At 42.6% G+C, this 17386-nt stretch overlaps 1 long non-coding RNA gene across 9 annotated transcripts in view; it reads right to left on the bottom strand.

The window, feature by feature from the left end:
- Positions 1–17138, bottom strand: part of LOC106732223 (uncharacterized) — a 44242-nt gene extending 27104 nt beyond the window's left edge. For 2 of the 9 annotated variants that reach the window (XR_012898065.2, XR_012898069.2), the window contains exons 1-4: positions 16997–17078; positions 7072–7183; positions 5247–5362; positions 1817–2018 (exon numbers count right to left, since the gene is read on the bottom strand). This is a non-coding gene — a long non-coding RNA (uncharacterized LOC106732223). Of the gene's footprint in view, positions 1–1816; positions 2019–5246; positions 5363–7071; positions 7184–15871; positions 16111–16996 lie in introns of those variants that run through there. The other 7 variants (XR_012898071.2, XR_012898073.2, XR_012898067.2 and 4 more) reach the window with 6 other exon arrangements.
- Positions 17139–17386: the final 248 nt, after the last annotated feature.

Consider the following 17386-nt stretch of genomic DNA (forward strand, 5'->3'; position numbering starts at 1 on the left):
AATTAGGAGAGTGGGTAGTCGTTAGAGCTCCCAAATAACTCCCCAGTCAAGAATTCTATGTGCACATCTTGACTTCTCATGTACTGTGAGTTAACACATCAGTTAGATGCAGGTGGAGACACAGACCTCATTCTCCAATGCCTTTCCTGTTGTGTAACCATTTCCATCTGTACAAAGTGGGTTACAAAGTGTTTGACACCCGCTTTGAGTATCAAGTCCGCCTGTTCGTGGTTTTCCAATCTCCTTCCAAGAGAGCTTGTCAGCTCTATATCAGCAATACTGACACTGATGGGGAAACTGACATGTTTAACAAGCAATAAATTAAGAGTTTAACCTGCTCTGACTGAATATGCTTGCATCTAAATGGCACCATCACCATGCTGAATGGATCCCTTGTAATGATGGATGAAAATTCAATAAAGATTTTAGAGCCAGAAAAGAAGAGAGAGTGTACAATTGCAGTATTGACATACAATTTTCTGCTCTTCACAATCAAAATCTTAATTGAATTCTGAGCATGTTGAAGGTATTGGACAGGGTGAAACAGGGAATAGTGTGGCTGGGTGTGAAGGGAATCCATATATTTTAGTGGGGATTCAGATATAATTTTAGAGATTTTGATTCAAAGTCCACTGAAGTCAATGGAAAATCTCCCATTGATTTTAGTGAGTTTTGGATTAGGCTCATAATGAGGCATATTCAGGACCCGTTTATATAAGAGATGGGGGCTAATGAATCTTGACTTCTCCAAACAAGAAGCACCCAGCTACCTGCAAGTAGAATAGGGCTGTGTCTAGACTGGCCAGTTTTTCCGTAAAATCAGCCGCTTTTCCGGAAAAACTTGCCAGCTATCTACACTGGCCGCTTGAATTTCCGCAAAAGCACTGACGATCTTGTGTAAGATTGTCAGTGTTCTTGCGGAAATACTATGCTGCTCCCGTTCAGGCAAAAGTCCTTTTGCGCAAAAGTTTTGCGCAAAAGGGCCAGTGTAGACAGCTCAGATTTTTTTTTCCGCAAAAAAGCCCCGATCGCCATTTTCGTAATCGGGGCTTTTTTGCGGAAAAGTGCATCTAGATTGGCATGGACGCTTTTCCGCGAAAAGTGCTTTTGCGGAAAAGCGTCCATGCCAATCTAGATGCTCTGTTCCGAAAATGCTTTTAACGGAAAACTTTTCCGTTAAAAGCATTTCCGGAAAATCATGCCAGTCTAGACGTAGCCTAGTTGTATTGCTGATCAATGCAGTCTTAGGATCTCTTGGGATGGGAGAGCAAATCCTGCCCATCACTCTTAAATCAGCTTTTTAATTCCAAAGGAAGATTCTCAACTCCCATTAAATGTAGCACAGAGACCTGAGAGAGAGTGCTACTTTTTCAGAAGTTGGCACTACCTTTTTTCTTACCCAATTTTTATAGTTAAACAATATTCCTCAACATAATCATGACAAACATGCTGCATTCCAGGTTGCACTATCCTATCATGAATGAGCCTGAGGTAAATTGTTAGCTTATACAAAATACTCCATTTACAATATTTTGTATGCTTCTTAGAAAATCAATGAATCCCTTTTATATATGGCAAAAATCCTACCCTATGCTGCCTATGCCACCCTGCAGTTCTTTGTAACCTTCCCACTTCTACAAGTTTTGCTCCTTGGAGTTTCCTGCACTGAAACTCTATTAAGATTTAGGTCACACATTCTTTCTCTCACTTCTTTTTCATATAATCACTACTCCAATTCTTCTCCATTTCCCCCCAAAATGAGATCCCAGTGAGATAATCTCATTCTACATATCACCCTCTCATTTCACCCTCCTACCTTTTCCACTATATTGAAGGGCTCTTGTCAGATTGGGCTTGTCAGATTAAGAAAGAAATCTACTGGGCAAAAGGTAGATACTGTACTACTTCTGCTCCTGATGTAGCGCATAGTCATCATTCATGGGGAACTGTCCAGCATGGGTCCAGTGCTGAATAGCAACCTGAAAAACTGGTGGCCCCTTCATTTTCTAGTGCAAAATCTGTAACTGGACAGAGAAATAAGAATGAGCTCAGTTAATGAATTGAACCCAGCTTGAACTTTAGGTGTGAAAAGGAATAAATACTTCACCTCCTTTGCTCTAACTACTCCAAAAGCCTACCTTTCCACAGAGAGCCAGGTGGAAACTCCTTCCTCCCCCACAAAGGAAGGTTACTAAAGATAATATGGAACTAAATGTGTGGAAAAGAGAATAAGGTCATAGAGCAGTGGTCTCCAACCTTTTTACACCCAAGATCCCTTTTTAAATCCCCAAACAGGCGAAGATCTATCACCCCATCTCTTCCTTGAAGCCCCACCCCTTCCTTGAAGCCCCACTCTCTCTATTCTCCTTCTGTCCATCACTTGCTATCCCCAGCCCTTACTTACACACTCTGATAAACAGTTTATTTTTAAATTATGCGATGTATAAAATTAAAATCACGTGTTTATAGTTATGCAATAAATGATCTGTTTTTTATTCATGCTATTTAAATCTAAAATGAAGCATTTATAATTATACATTTTGTGGGGACAGAGTTCTGCGGCTGGGGACAGGGAAGAGGGAACAGGGTGCTGGGAGGGCAGAGGACAGGATTCTGCATGTAAGGGACAGAGTGCCAGTGGGGACAGGGTTCTGCAGCTAGGGACAGGGTGCCAGTGGGGACAGGAATAGGGACAGAGTTCTGTAGCTGGGGACAGGGGAGTGGGACAGAGTTCGGGGAGTGGGGACAGAGTTCTGTGGCTGGGGACAGGGGAGTGGGGACAGAGTTTGGGTAGTGGAGACAGGGGAGTGGGGACAGAGTTCAGAGTGGGAACAGAATTCTGTGGCTGGGGACCGGAGAGTGGGGACAGAGTTCTGTGGCTGGGGAGTGGAGGCTGGGGAGTGGGAGTGGGAGTGGGGTGCCAGTGGAGAAAGAGAGTCCCCTGTATCTGCCTCCTCCCAGGATTCTCCCCCCCCCCCCACAAGGGAAACCAGCGTGTGCCTGCCCCGGGGCCGACCCCCCCCCCGCGGTGCAAGGAAGCCCCCCATGCACACGCCTGCCCCGGGGCCGACCCCACGCAGGGAAGCCCCCTGCGCGTGCCTGCCCCAGGGCTGACCGCCCTGCACGCGCGCCTCCCCCGGGGCTGACTCACCCCTCCTGTGCGGTGCAGGGAGCCAATGCTCCCTCCCGCAGTACACCCGGCAGAGCAGCTAGCACTACTTCTGGAATCGCCAGAAGTGGCGCTAAGCTGCGGGACTTCTGTCCATCCCCGGGAAGCCTGCAGTACCTCCATTTTCACTTGAGGTAGGTAGTGGGCTTCTCAGGGGTGGGAGGGAAATGGGGGTGGGGCGGACAGGACGCCTCGCGATTGACCTGTTGGTGACCATGGTCATAGAGTGAAAATAGGAGATTTGAGATCATTGGCAAAGTATCAAAGTTCTGGCCCAAAGCAGTCATAGAAAAGCAGTGGATAGAAGTTGTAATTTAGTACAAACAAATATGGGTGTGTCTCTGGCTCTTTCTCAAACTACCTTGACGGTTCATGTTCAAGACATGGCTACTAAGCTATTTGTTCTGTTAGAAGATGAGTAGGCTCACTGCAGTTCATAAATAATTCCTTCGCTCCTTCTAAACCAACCCGTCCCAATTCTTATCACTATTCCTACCTCCCCAGCTTCAGAAGAATGGAACCAATAGTACTCCCCTGAAATCCTGGCGTGTGGTCTTAAAAGCCTACTCATCTTGATTTAGATAGCTTCCCTAATCCCCTCTAGCCCTTCACTCTACCTGCAGCACCTTTGAGAAACACTAGTGTAGCTCTTCCCCTCCTTTCTTACATGAAACTGTTAAAAATGAGAGCATTCTTGTGGGTATCTGGGTTGGCAGACATTGAAATGAATGGGGTAGTTCATACCACACCTCAGAAGTAATGTCCAGTGTTCTCTGCAGACTTAGGCAGGCCTTGTTACATTAGCTACATTCACTTCACATTTTGAAGCTTTTTTTCTTCCAGCCATCACACCAGACTTTTTTTTTTTTTTTTTCAAAACACAGGCTGAGGTCACAGGAAACAATGGAGAGATCCTGTCTATGCACTAGAAAACACTGCCTGTCTATTACATAATTTGTTACTTAGTAATGACAACCGGCCAGGTTGTCCACCTGCATACTATTAACTACTCCATTAGGGGAAGAGGGAAGTTATAATTCTTACTTTTGTAATTCTTGTCCATGACTTTAACTGTGTTTCCTAGCTTCAGCAAACTGAAGTCCTTTTAGAAAGCCAAGGCTAAACTTCATAAGCAAACACATGTTCATTATTTGTGTCAGCTCACAAGATTATTCAAAACATTTGCTATAGTCATAGGTTTTGATCGGAAGTATTTTACTCTGAATTACTTTATTATTTAAAAAATTACATGTTCAGACTTCCCTCTCCTTGTGTGTGTGTGTGTTGTGTATCTGTCTACATACAGAGGCCTCTTGATTTCTTGCTTTATCTACATTTAAGAGTAGAAAGTGTGTGCTACACTTTTATGCCAGCAGTTGTTCTCAGCCTCACATCTATAAGTTAGCTAACTGGGACATTCTGATGACATAGGGAAAATGGTTTCCAAACCGTAAGATTTAAATTATTCAATGTATTTTTTCAAAGTGCCTCCCTTTTCTCTTAGTTAAGATTAATGGGCTGAGGAGTCTGTACCAAGCCAAAAATGTTTCAGTTTTCAGGATGGAATGAGTCTAGCTGAGATCTGGATCTACTCCAAAGAGAGAGACTTTCTAGCTTGCTCTCACAACTGCTGTTATCTCACCAAGGCACCTCCTCTTTGCACTACATTCTGTCCAGACAGCACCAAACATTTGCAAGACTTATTTCTGAGCCAATACCAGGCCCACCGATGGGAGGAGCAACTGCCACAGGGCCCAACAATTCAAAGGGCCCCAGGACTCGTAGCCACCACTGCTTCTTCAGTAGCAGAGATAGCAGCTGGGAATCCCTGTCAGAGTGCCGCACCACACGCTCTGCACAGCTCTGAGGACTGGGGAGGGCAGCGCTTTGCTCGAGGCAGCACTGAGGGCTGACTGCTCCCATTCACAGAATATTCTCTGCTCATGTTCTCGACAGAAGCAGTGAAGCATGCTGCCTGCTTTTTTCTCCTCCTTCCTTCCTTGCACTGAGTCACAATGTAGCCTTACCCAGTGGGCCAAGACTCAGAGGTGTTATAAGCAAAGATTCACCTTCCTACCTTCCTCTCCATGCTACCTCATTCAACTCCTTCCAAGCATCAGGTAACACCAATCTTCTGTGCTGCGAGTCACCTGCTGTTGCTTTCTCCTGCTCACTGTTCTGACCACTTCCTCTCTGAAGTGACAAATGCCATTAGTAATCTACCATCGCTCCGCTTTATTGAGAAGCCTTATTCTTGATCTTTCTCCTCTGTCTCTCTCATTTTACTAAATTGGTCCAATAGATATATTCCTTACGGAAATATCCTATAGATTAGAGAAATTACTGTAAAAACCCATACAAAATAACAGAGAATCAGCTCATCACTTTCTATTGCACAGATATAATTCTCTGTTAAATTCTACAGGATTGTTCAAAAACCCTATGGCTACATCTACACTGCAAGGTTTTTGCAAAAAAACCTGCAAAGCGTCCACACCTCAAATGCACTCTTGCACAAGTAAATCGGCAATAAAATGGCAGAACAGAGGGCTTTTTCCAGTGTAGGTAAACCTACTTTTATAAGGCATAACTCCTTTTTGTGCTACAACTGTTGCACAAAAAGGCATGTATTGACGCTCCACGGGGGTTTCTTGCACAAATAGAACCTATCTGAAAAAGCACAGGTGCTCTGATGGCCATTCTGTGAATGGCCGTCAGAGCTTTCTTGCACAAGAGTGTCAATGCAGTGTGGACACTCTCTTGTGCAAAAGCGCATTGCAAAAGCAATGCACTTAGAGGTGTGGACGTGCTTTTGCGCAATAAGTTTTTGCACAAGAACTCTTCTGCAAAAGACTTTTTGCACAAACATCCTGCAGTGTAGACTTAGCCTATTAGATTATCATTTTCTATAGGTCTTTTCCAGAAATGATATTATGTGTAGACAGGAAATTCCTTGGCTGTAATCATTTATTATTGATGCATTACCTATAGTTTGAAAGGCAAAACATTTATCTTGATTTTAATTAAAACTTCAGCGAAAGAAAGAAAGAAAGAAAGAAAGAAAGAAAGAAAGAAAGAAAGAAAGAAAGAAAGAAAGAAAGAAAGAAAGAAAGAAAGAAAGAAAGAAAGAAAGAAAGAAAGAAAGAATTTGGGATCCCTTTGCTGATAATTAGGCAAATATCAGCCTGTGGGAAATTGATGCAGACGGGGACAGTGAATGAGGAGTGTTAGAGATGCCATCAGGAGAACGAGCAACCTAGAAAACAAGTGAAGGAGAACAGGTAAGAAAGTTGAAGTTTTGACTGGGAATGCTGGAAAAAGTCCAAGCTGGACTGGAAATATTCATGAGAGAAGAAAATTAGAAAATTCAATTTAGGATTCAAGAGGAATCTCCCATCAAAACAAATTGGAACATTTCTGCTTCAATTTACCTGAAACTAAAGCTTCATCAAAACACAAGGGAACCTTTTAGAAACAGAGCCAGTTATAGGCACACTAAGCAGTCAAAGTTAAACAGTGTTGTCAAAGCCAGTTAGTAAATACAGTACTTTTGTGAATTGATGGTGCTCTGCCTAAATAATTTCAAATTTCTTGGCAGATCTTCTCATAAATCTTCTAAATTTCTTGTTCATCTATTGTATTTATTATGTGCAAGTAATAAGCCCAAATTCTTAATTAGCTGAGATCTAAGTTTTCTAAAAACAAATATAGGGAGTTCAATTTTTGATGGCAGAGAGAGAGTAAGCTATTTGTTTGAATTATGACATATATTCCTATTAAACAATGCCAACTAAAACTGCACAGCTAGCTAGGCACAAATAAAGAATTAGGTGACAAAGGAAGTTGGGAGAACTTTCAGTACACAAAAAAAAACTAGCTCCAAGAGAAATAAATATAACTACCTTGGAAAGTTTATTTCTCCCATCAGAAACGTACAGGTCCAGACATTTGTTTAGCTTCTTCCCATAAAAGCAGACACTTCCAATAACCGTCTCAGGTATCTCAAGCTAAAATCTATAAAGTAAACAAAAATAAATATAATGTAAAGAGAATTTTAGCCAGTTGTTACTCAGAGCTAGCCCATTACATTTTCAAATGTATGTAATATTTGTTTCTACAGTTTCCCAGCATTCATAACCCACAAAGCCACTGGGAGCTTTGTAGAAAAAAAAGCTAACTAATGTACAAGGCCCAGAATATTTACATTGAGCTAGACTGCCCTTTTGTCTGTGTATCCAGGCCTGATTCCTGGGAAATAGGTGAAGCCTTGACTCCAGCTCCCAAAAAGCAGGCCAGCACAGCAGAGCCAGGGCCAGTGCAAAAAAAAGGTGGTAATTTCCTACTGGTATAGCTCAGCAATAAACCACTACTCTCTTGAGGAAGGGAGAAGCGGGGAGGGAACTGTCTCAGACGAGTGTCTCCAAGGTACAATGACTTTTGGATTAGTCATGGAATGATACAATTTATGCACCTTTCCTTGCTCATGGCTGTGCATAGTGGTACAATCTAGCCCTTAATGGTCCAAGTCCTGTCTGCAGCATGCAGCTTGAGAGGCCAGGATGTACAGTGGGCTTTTACATAGAGTTGAGGGAGGGGAAAAAATCCTTTTGAAGTCACACACACTGGCAGTGGACCTACTCTGCAAATGTCCCTGAAGAAGCCTCTTCAACTGCTGCTCTCTGCAGTGTGGGGGTATGATCCAGGGAATTACAAAGACAATAGATTCATCAGTCTGCTCCCTCTAAGTTTGCCTCTGCTTTGCCCCAAACTTTCACCTTCCAATGCAATTTAGTTGCACAGAATTAAATTCCATGACCTATAAAAGGGGTCTGTAGCTGTGCAGGTTCCCCAGTTCTTCCCCCTAATTTCCACAGGGAAACTTCACTGGCTCCAGGGGATCAGGGACTTCCATGATCCCTGAAGAAATGGCAAGATGTAGCCCAGTATGGATGATTTGCTCATCTATTGCCTATCCATGAAAATCTATCTATTTTAGAAATGTGTGTCTGTCTGTCTGTCTGTTTCTGAAGCTATCTGTTCAAGAGCTCGTCCTAAAGGATAAGAGCAAGGACCACCACATTTGGTAGGCAGCTTCCTCTTATCCTAAATTAAAGCAAGGTCATGGTTTGGTTGTACCAGGACAATGGGATGTGCTTGGAATTCGATTGTTTCTCATCAAATGGACATGGAGGGATCTAGTAGGTAGAACAGTGGAGTGAACACAGAGAGGAAGCAAGCATCCCAGAGACAAGCTGCTGGACGGCAGCACCCAAAACTCTGGCCTGCCCTGGGGAGAAACTTCTAACCACCACACAGCCCCTCTGCCCCTGGGCCAGCCCCAGGCAGCACTGGCCGGTGACCTCCGTGCCCCCACTACCGCCCCTGGGGAGAAGACAGCAGCCAGGGCAATGCCGGGCAGTAAGACTTCTAGTGACTTAATAAAGTTCAGGTATCAGAGGCTGCCCGTGGTTTCCACAGTATAATGAACTAAACAGAACAGGGAAAGTATACTAGGCCAGTTCTGCTGGTATGAATCAACATTGCTGCACTGCAGTCCCTGCAAGACTCTGTCTAAGGTACTCATTTGGCTCCTCAGTACCATAGTAGCTGAAGGCCTCCCAGTCTTTGATGAGTATCTCCTTACATTACCGCTGCAAGATTGGGTACTCCTGCTATCCCCTTTTACAAGTGGGTATTTCCCACCTCTCAGGAACATGCCCTATCCCTCAGGCTAGCAGATAATCTGAAGCGCCCCCTCTGTCTCTGCTGTTGAAGCCATTCCGTTTTGTATAAATACTCAGATAGTCCTAGAGAAAGAGACTGGAAGTCTCTGTAGCATGGTGGGTGGTGCAGTCACCTGGGAGGTGGGTGACCCTGCCTCCAGTCTCCCTGCTCTAATCAGTCTATGAGTATTAGTCCAGAGGGAAACAATTTCAGCAGGGGAGACTGGAGGAGTCCCATCACAGAGTGGCCCACAGGTCAGTGGTTAGAGCACGCTCCTGCAAGGTGGGAGACACCTATTCAGAACTTTGCTTCCCAGAAAGCAGAGGGAGCATTAAATACAGATTCCCAGGTAAATAATGTAACCAGTAGGATAAAAAAAATAAAATTCTAAGGGAGATGTCACCTTTTCTACCTGCCACTGTATCTTGAATGGGCCCAAGCTGGTAAGTGAGCTCTGAGATGCCTATAGGTGGGATAGACTGGGCAATTCCTAGTTTCCGCTGGGCTGAGGATGCCCCTAGGTCTTAGGTATGAGATAAGCACCTGGATGCCAACAGCCAGGCATAGTGCACAAGCCCAGGCAGAAGTTTAGGTGCATACAAGGCTAGGTAGCAGCTGAGCAAGAGGTCAGGGAGTGAGTGAAATTAGGGTTTAGGCCCTTAAATCCCTTTGTGGTTCTGGGCTTAAGTGAAGTGAGAACAGGTGGGAGTGCGGGACAGTAAATGCAGGTTTCCATCGAGGGCTCTAACCACTGACCCATCCTTCCTCACTAGTCATTCCCTTGACTCTGGTAGAACTGCGCCTGTTTACACCAACTGAGAACGTGGCTCAGGGTGCTGCCTTCTGAGCTGCTTGTATAACTAATTATGAAACATCACATTCATTTTACCTGAATGGGCTTGAATCCAAGGCGACAAGCCTAGGTCAAGTGATTTTGTGTCATTGTTATTTCTGTACCATGTCCCCACAAACACATGTAGAAAGGTCCCTTCCCCAAAGAGTTTACTCGCAGGAACTAAGGATGCTGGGGGGCTGTATCACCGGCTGGCTTGAAGTGGTTTCCATCACAGACAGGGTTCTCAGTTTGATTCAATGGCTCTCAGCACCCCTACTATGCAAATGGTTCCCGTGCCTCTGTTTACAATCTAAAGGTATGTTTACACTGCACTTAAAAACCCACAGCTAGCCCAGACCAGCTAACTCAGGTTCGTGAGGCTCAGACTTACGGTCTGTCTACACTACAGTGTTATTTTGAAATACACACAAAATGCATTTTGAAATAGCATTTTGCTATTTGAAATAGCATGTCCACACTGAGTGGACTCTGAATCACATTTAAGGGTGGCCGGAAGCAGTTCCGGCAGGTCACCAGGTCAGTACTTACTGTGTGGAGCTGCTTCCTGAGGCTGAGGTCTGTGCTTAAAGGGACCCCCCTGGACAGCCAGTTCTCAGGTTTCCCTGCTTGATCATCTACCTTGATGAGGGACAGCAAATTTTTTCTCTGCGCGCTTTGATTGCCCTCACTCGGGACACCACAGCACTCTGCAACATGGAGCCAGAGCTGCCCCAGGCACTCTGGTGCTTTTCTTGGACGCGTTGCTTTGAACCTGGCTGCACTTTCTGCAGGCTGCCATCCATGAGGTACATTGGGGAGTTGTCAGTATCCAGGAGGCCCTGCGGGAGAGCTTCCACCCTAAGGAGCACTGGGGGCTTGTGCCTCATTTCTCCCTCACATCCTTCCACTTACCCCTCCCTAACCTCCCTTCCTGATGTCAAATAAAATACATGTATTTTCATGGACACAAACTCTCTTTATTTAACAAAACTGGAGGGGGAGGAATGAAACTCTGGTGATACTGGGGAAAGGAGGCGGGAGAGGGGAGAAGAGAGGGTGGGAAAGGGGGGGAAACCTGGGAGGAGGGAGCTGGAAAGGGGAAGCAAGGGGAAGAAGGGGAGGGGAAACTCAGGGCCCAGGATTGGAGGGTCTTGCCGGCCCAGCTTGATTGTCATGCAAACCTGCTCCTGGGTTCGCATGTGGCCTTTGGTGGCCAGGCTGGCAGCTATCCTGCCATAGATGGCCACATTCCTCCATCTAGTGTGGAGATCATGGACGATGGGGGCATCCCCCCAAAACCTAAATAAGGTCCATGATCTCCACCCTGGACCAGGAATGCACCCGCCTTCTCCGGGGCCTGGCAGGCTCCTGGGAGCTGGCAGACTGCTCCTGGGGAGCGGTGGAGGGCTGGCTGCCAGTGGCTTGCTGGCTCATGTTTTGGGGCCACTGAGTCAGGGGCAGTGACTGCTGACTGTGGGCTGGCAGGCTTGGAGCTGGCACAGGCATTGTGGCCAGAGTCAACCCCTTTAAGGGCTCCGGGGAACAGGGAGGGAGAGGAATCTTCTTGGTTGAGGCTGGAGTGGCCACCAGGGCACCCTGGGAAGGCTGGAGGCCCCCTATTTCAAATAAGTTTCTACACAGCACTTATTTTGAAATAGCTATTTCGAATTTGGCGTTATTCCTCGTGGAATGAGGTTTACCAAATTCGAAATAAGCGCTCCGATATTTCAAAATTAATTTCGAAATGGCAGTTTGACTGCGTAGATGCTAGGAAAGTTATTTCAAAATAACGACTGTTATTTCGAAATAACTTTGCTGTGTAGACATACCCTAACAGATTAGTGAACTGCAGTATAGACGTTCAGGCTTGAACTGGAGCCTGGGCTCCAGGTCAGTGGGAAGATCCTAGAGCTGGAGTGAGAGCAGGGGAAGGGGTTAATAACAGACATACCGTAAGTTAGACGTAGTACAGACAAGGTAAACCATCTGTTTCTTTGAACCACTGAGCACCCTGTGATGTTTTTATTCCCAAGGAATGGTAAGGTAATTGAATGACAATTCCTAAGTCTAATATATGCACATTTTTTCTTGTGACAAGCTACAGTTACATTATATCATCGGGAAAGAGTAAGCATTAAATCTTCAATGATTGGAGGGTTATATTATTGCTATTTCATTAGCAAGATTTATAACAGTATTTAGTGACTGCTACAGTAATAGCTGTTATCAGTCTGTAACCAAAGAAATATTTCATATATTTTATGATTAAAATCAAACATTATTAAATTCATAAAAGCTGAATCTTAATATTTACTTAGTAGAAACCCTAATTTAATGGAAAGTCATTTCTATAATGCTGGAGCTTTAACTATACTTTGTCCTGAATCCTACAGCGATAAATAAAATAAGCCCTGATTTCAAAGTGCCAAATTCTGGTCCCCTTACTTACATTGAGTAGCAGCAGGTCACACCACAGTACCATTGATTTCAATAGGCCTTTTAACAGAGTCATGGTCTTTTCAGGTCAGAAGGGACAATTATTGACCATATCATTTGAACCCCTGTATGAAACAGGACTTAGATCCATCCAGTGATTTCGATCACTGCAGCTTCCTAGTGTAAGGGCTGTGCAGTGGGAGCATACTAAGATTTGGCCCACAGTTTGCACAGCTGATGATTTTCAAGTAACTACTACAGCGGTGCTGTCTTTTAAGGCAGACACACAGGCAGACTCACTGGCAAGCCTCTCCTTTGATTCTGAATGAGCCTGAGCTTTGCCTTGTTTGTCAGGCTCCCTTGCTATTGCCAGGTTCTACTTGCTGAAATGAACTATTGGGATTAGATCAATGGGAGTGAGATGCCTAACGGCCTCTGAGGATCACGGAGCCCTAATCAAGAAAGCCCTTAAACTTTTGTTTGAATCCATCTCTATTCAGAGCTCAACCAAAGTACCTACTGAAGTCAGTGTGACTTAGCATCCCAGGGCTGGAAGAGATCTCCAGAGGCCATCAAGTCCAATCCCTGCCCAAAGCAGGACCAACCCCAACTAAGTCATTCCAGCCAGGGCTTTGTCAAGCCGGGATTTAATAACCTCTAGGGATGGAGATTCCACCACCTCCCTCAGTAACCCATTCCAGTGCTTCATCACCCTGTTAGGAAATAGTATTTTCTAATATCCAACCTAGACCTCTCTCACTGTAATTTAAGACCATTTCTCCTTGTTCTGTCATCTGTCACCACTGAGAACAAACTCTCCCCATCCTGTTTAGAACTCCCCTTCAAGTAGTTGAAGGCTGCTATCACACCTTTAAGTACCTCCTTAAACACAACTCTAAGCCTGTTCTTATTTGGGAAGGAACTAAAGGCTCATTGTATAAATTAAACATACACTTAAATTTCACTGACTCCTCTGGGAGGCAAATCTTTTTTTTTTTTTAATTAAGCACGTGCTTAGGTTCATACCTGACTAGGAATGCTTTTCTGTCTTATCCATCCCTCCACTGTGGGGCACTGCACCCCTGAGCATGTTGGAAGGGAAAAGTTGCTACACTCTTCTGAGCTAATTGTACCTCACTTTTAAATGGGGTATTCAGGAGATGAGACGGAAGATACCTTTGCCCTCCCCACACACATGGCTTGCATGAGGGCCACAACAATCTATACCCACATTCCAAAAGTAACCCAAAAGTCCATAGCTGAGGTCTTGAACTTAAATGTTGACAAATGAAAATGATTTTAAGTTCATCTTTAAGTTTGCATCAGAGTTTAATAATAAGCACAGAGTCAAGGAGAAATTCCATTCTTATTCTTCTTTATCACCTGGGGGGCGGGGGAGAGTGAATGGAGGATGGTAGCAGCCAACCTAAAGAAATACAGCCTATTCTGCCTAAGTGGCTTAAGTAGGGAGGGTCTTGGGACTACTTGCTGTTGCTCCATTAGGGCCTGATCCAATGCTTACAAAGGGTTTCTATTTATTTTATTGGTCATTGAAGCAGGTACATAAGAAGCAATGAGCTCTACCTGTAATGCCCACTGCTAGAAAGTAACAGGTATATACACTGCAAGGTTTAGATTTGGCCATGTTGCTGAGAGATTGCACATTGACTAGAACTCCTGTTATTTTTCCCCGTTCCAGCCCACCTATGGGAGTAGAGGAAAACTCTCTGGGTATCCCCTTGCCTTCCTAGAACACCCATGAAAACAGAGCAGAATGCTGCTCTTTGGGTCCATTTTAACAATTTTAGGAGAAATATCAACCTGAAACCACAATTTATGTGAGGATAACATGTTAAGACAATAAAATGATATATAACTATGTAAAATATATGACTATGTAAAATATATTCTGGTAGGTTTTCCTATTACAGCATATTTATTGACCCAAACTAAGATGGTTACCAAGTTCTGCTGCCTAGGGAATAGATTATACCTGGTTTAATACATCTTTCGAAGCATCTTTCTTGTTTTAGTCTCTGTCACCACAAGCAAAATACTGAAAGTAGTGACAAGTATAATATCAATAAACATAATAATAATTGATTTTCAGGAGATGAAAAATCTGAAATTAGTGGCCATTTCCCCAAGAGCATTGTTTGATTAATTTAATGCTCATCTTAGTCTTTCTAAGTTGGTTTAATACTGCTGATCTGCTAAGCAAGACGGAGTGATGGGGCTTGTGGTTATGGCCCAGAGGAAAATAAAACATATTGCATAGTCCAGCAGTTTTTTTAAAGGAAAAATTATGGACTGAAAGAAAACTACTCCCAAAAATATATTGTGGAGATGCTTAAAGTTGTTAGTGTCGTGAACCATTTATGGGGCTTTAGGAGAGATGTGGTCGGGGTGTTGTTTGGGTTGTTGTGTTAATTATGAACAAATGTTTCTTATGAGCACTACACAGAGGTGTTACTTATGAACAGGTTTTACTTATGAAGACTTCTACACCAGTGGCTGATGAAAGATGTAGAACACTGCATCACCCGGTACTGGACAGTCGCCTACTGAAAGGACACAGACAACCTGGTTCAGGGGCCTAAACAAAAAGGGATGCAGCAGAGAGGACAAAAAACATCAACAAATACTTGGGTGTTGTGGAATAATCTTTTTGTTAGTTTGTTTTTACTTCGCCTGAAATTTCCCAAGGCATTAAATTTAATTATGTTCTTTTTCTCATTTTCCTTCATTTTGATCTAGACCTATAAAAAGAACTCAGGTAATATAAACTTGTTATAATTAATCTGCATATCTGAGTCCAAAAGCACAGTCTGCAGTGAAAGGTACTGTAAGTAGACCTCTTGTACCTATGAAATTGAGAAAGCTCCACAAAAGTGTAATTTAGAGACAAAGAAGCTTTCTCACTGGCATACTCAATCCATTAGTGATTCAGACATAGTTCATTACTGAAACAGACAGCATTCATAATGTTTAGGCAATGGCATTCTTGGTCAGTCCTTAATATCCAGATTGAGCTCTCCTTCATAGGCTTCCTTTCTTCAGACAGTAGGGAGAAAACCTGTACTACAGGAACTATAGTTAGCTGCCTGACTCTTTGCACCTAGTGTGGTTTCAAAGAGGAAATAAAGAGCATTCAGAATGACTGAATCTCATCACATCTTCCAAACATCCTCATTAAGCTGTTATAATTAGGGTTGTATTGTTTTCTTCATTTTCTCTCGATAGTATTGGCTGGCAAAGACAGATGCCTTTAGCCCTCTAATAAATTAATTATTAATGTAGTAGTTAATAATTCATGTTAATTGGTACTATACGCCACTCCCCACCCCCAACAAATGTGAGCAAAGGTCAAAACTTGTTAACAGCAGAGGTGAAATCTATTTTTAAGTTTTCTTTCCCATTATATATCAGAGAAGTCAAGATATGGCTTGTAAAATTTAATTGTATTTCAGCAGACAAGCAAATTCTAAAGGCAAAGGTCCAGTTTACATACTTCGTAAGTACTCTCATTAACTGAGCATTTGCACTATTGTCATCATATTGAAGGATATAAAGAACCTGCAAATCTAGTATTACCTGTCTTGAACAAGGCAGAAGACACCTCTAGAATTAGTCATATAGTATATTTCTGAACAAAAGGCTATCAACAAGCTTAAATAATTAAGACATCAGTAATTATTTTTAAATACCTTTTGGTGAGTGGATTTCATGATCAGTATGTGCTGTTTTTTCTGGGGAGGAAATTGGTTCAAATAACACTAGAATTTTGAACTTGAAGCTAATTATTTACAGAACAAATAACTTTCTACAAACATTCTTTGCTCTCTGAAGACAAATCCACAATTTCCTGCATATATTCCACTATTTAATTAAAGAATTTTATATTCAGAATAACTACACTGTTACTTTTCCTTTTCTTGTCTGTCCCAAGCATGCCACTGACATATAAAAGTACACCTCAAATCTGCTTTTAATTTGATAACAGGTTTGAAAAAGGTCACTTGAAGTCACATTGATTTAGCGCAGTAAAATGTCCCCATTTAAAAAATACATTCATGTTTTTCATTCAGTAATCAGCAGGAATAGTCTTTTTGTTTTGTTTTGTTTTGTTTTGTTTTGTTTACAAAACAGAGGTTCACAAATGTACAATGCAGCTTGATATGTGAGGACATTTGGAACACTTAAAAGGAATGAACCAAAATAAGCTTTGAAGACAAATTCTTCCAGTCTTTTTTCATTATTTTAAGGAATTTGCACAACACAAGGTTTTCACTTTGCTCACTGTAACATTCATTTCTATCATTTTCAAATAATGATAATGATATGGGGTCTGATCCAGCTCTGATTAAAGTCAATGGGCGTTTTTCAAAGTCTGCAACAAGTAGAGGCTCAGATTCAGCAACAGATTGTCTTTTTTTGAAAGGCTTTGAAACTTGCTGGCATTATTGTAGAAGCTATTCACTCTTTTCTCATAACTGTTGTGCAAAATCAAGCTTGTGTTTTGAAAATAAAATAAATCACAGCTCAGGAAAATACACAGGGATATAGTTCTGTGCCTTGTTAACATGAGGCAAAGAAAAATACAGATTCAAAAAATCTCAACCTTTCTGAATCTAAAATAACATAGTGTCCCCTGAGCATAGCTTATTAACCAAATTATGGATGAGTATCAGACACATTGATAGAGATCATCTCCAGTGGTACGCAAGTAAGACAAATAAGGGCAGGGGGCGTAAGCCATGCAAGGTAGAATCTATCACACCCTGACCACACCATAGCTCATCTTTGTTGAAAAAGCAAGAAATCCTTTTTACCATCTCGGAGTAGATGCAGAGTTTGCTATACCAGCCTGAAAACTCACCATCCTCATATTGTTTCTTGTAATCAGTAACCAGGATTCAGCCTTGTGTATAATAAATAACAGGGAGAACCTTTGTCACTAAATGCAAATAAAAGCTATTCCACATGTGAGATGAAAGAAACAACAAGAATTCAGGCTGTAAGTACTTTATTTATTTCCTATTTTACAAAAAAAAAATATTTTCTGAACTTTATTCTCAAAAAGTGACAGTCCCACATGCATCCTGAAGTATCACTAGACACTGGTGGCTCTGTAACTGTAGTTCAGTCATTTACAACACTGGATTTAAAAAAAACAGTCTAAAACATTTATATAAGGGCTTTGTCTATATCCATTTGTTGTC

Source organism: Pelodiscus sinensis, chromosome 1 (assembly GCF_052426305.1).
Source record: "Pelodiscus sinensis isolate ZL-2025 chromosome 1, ASM5242630v1, whole genome shotgun sequence".
Lineage (NCBI taxonomy): Eukaryota > Metazoa > Chordata > Testudines > Trionychidae > Pelodiscus > Pelodiscus sinensis.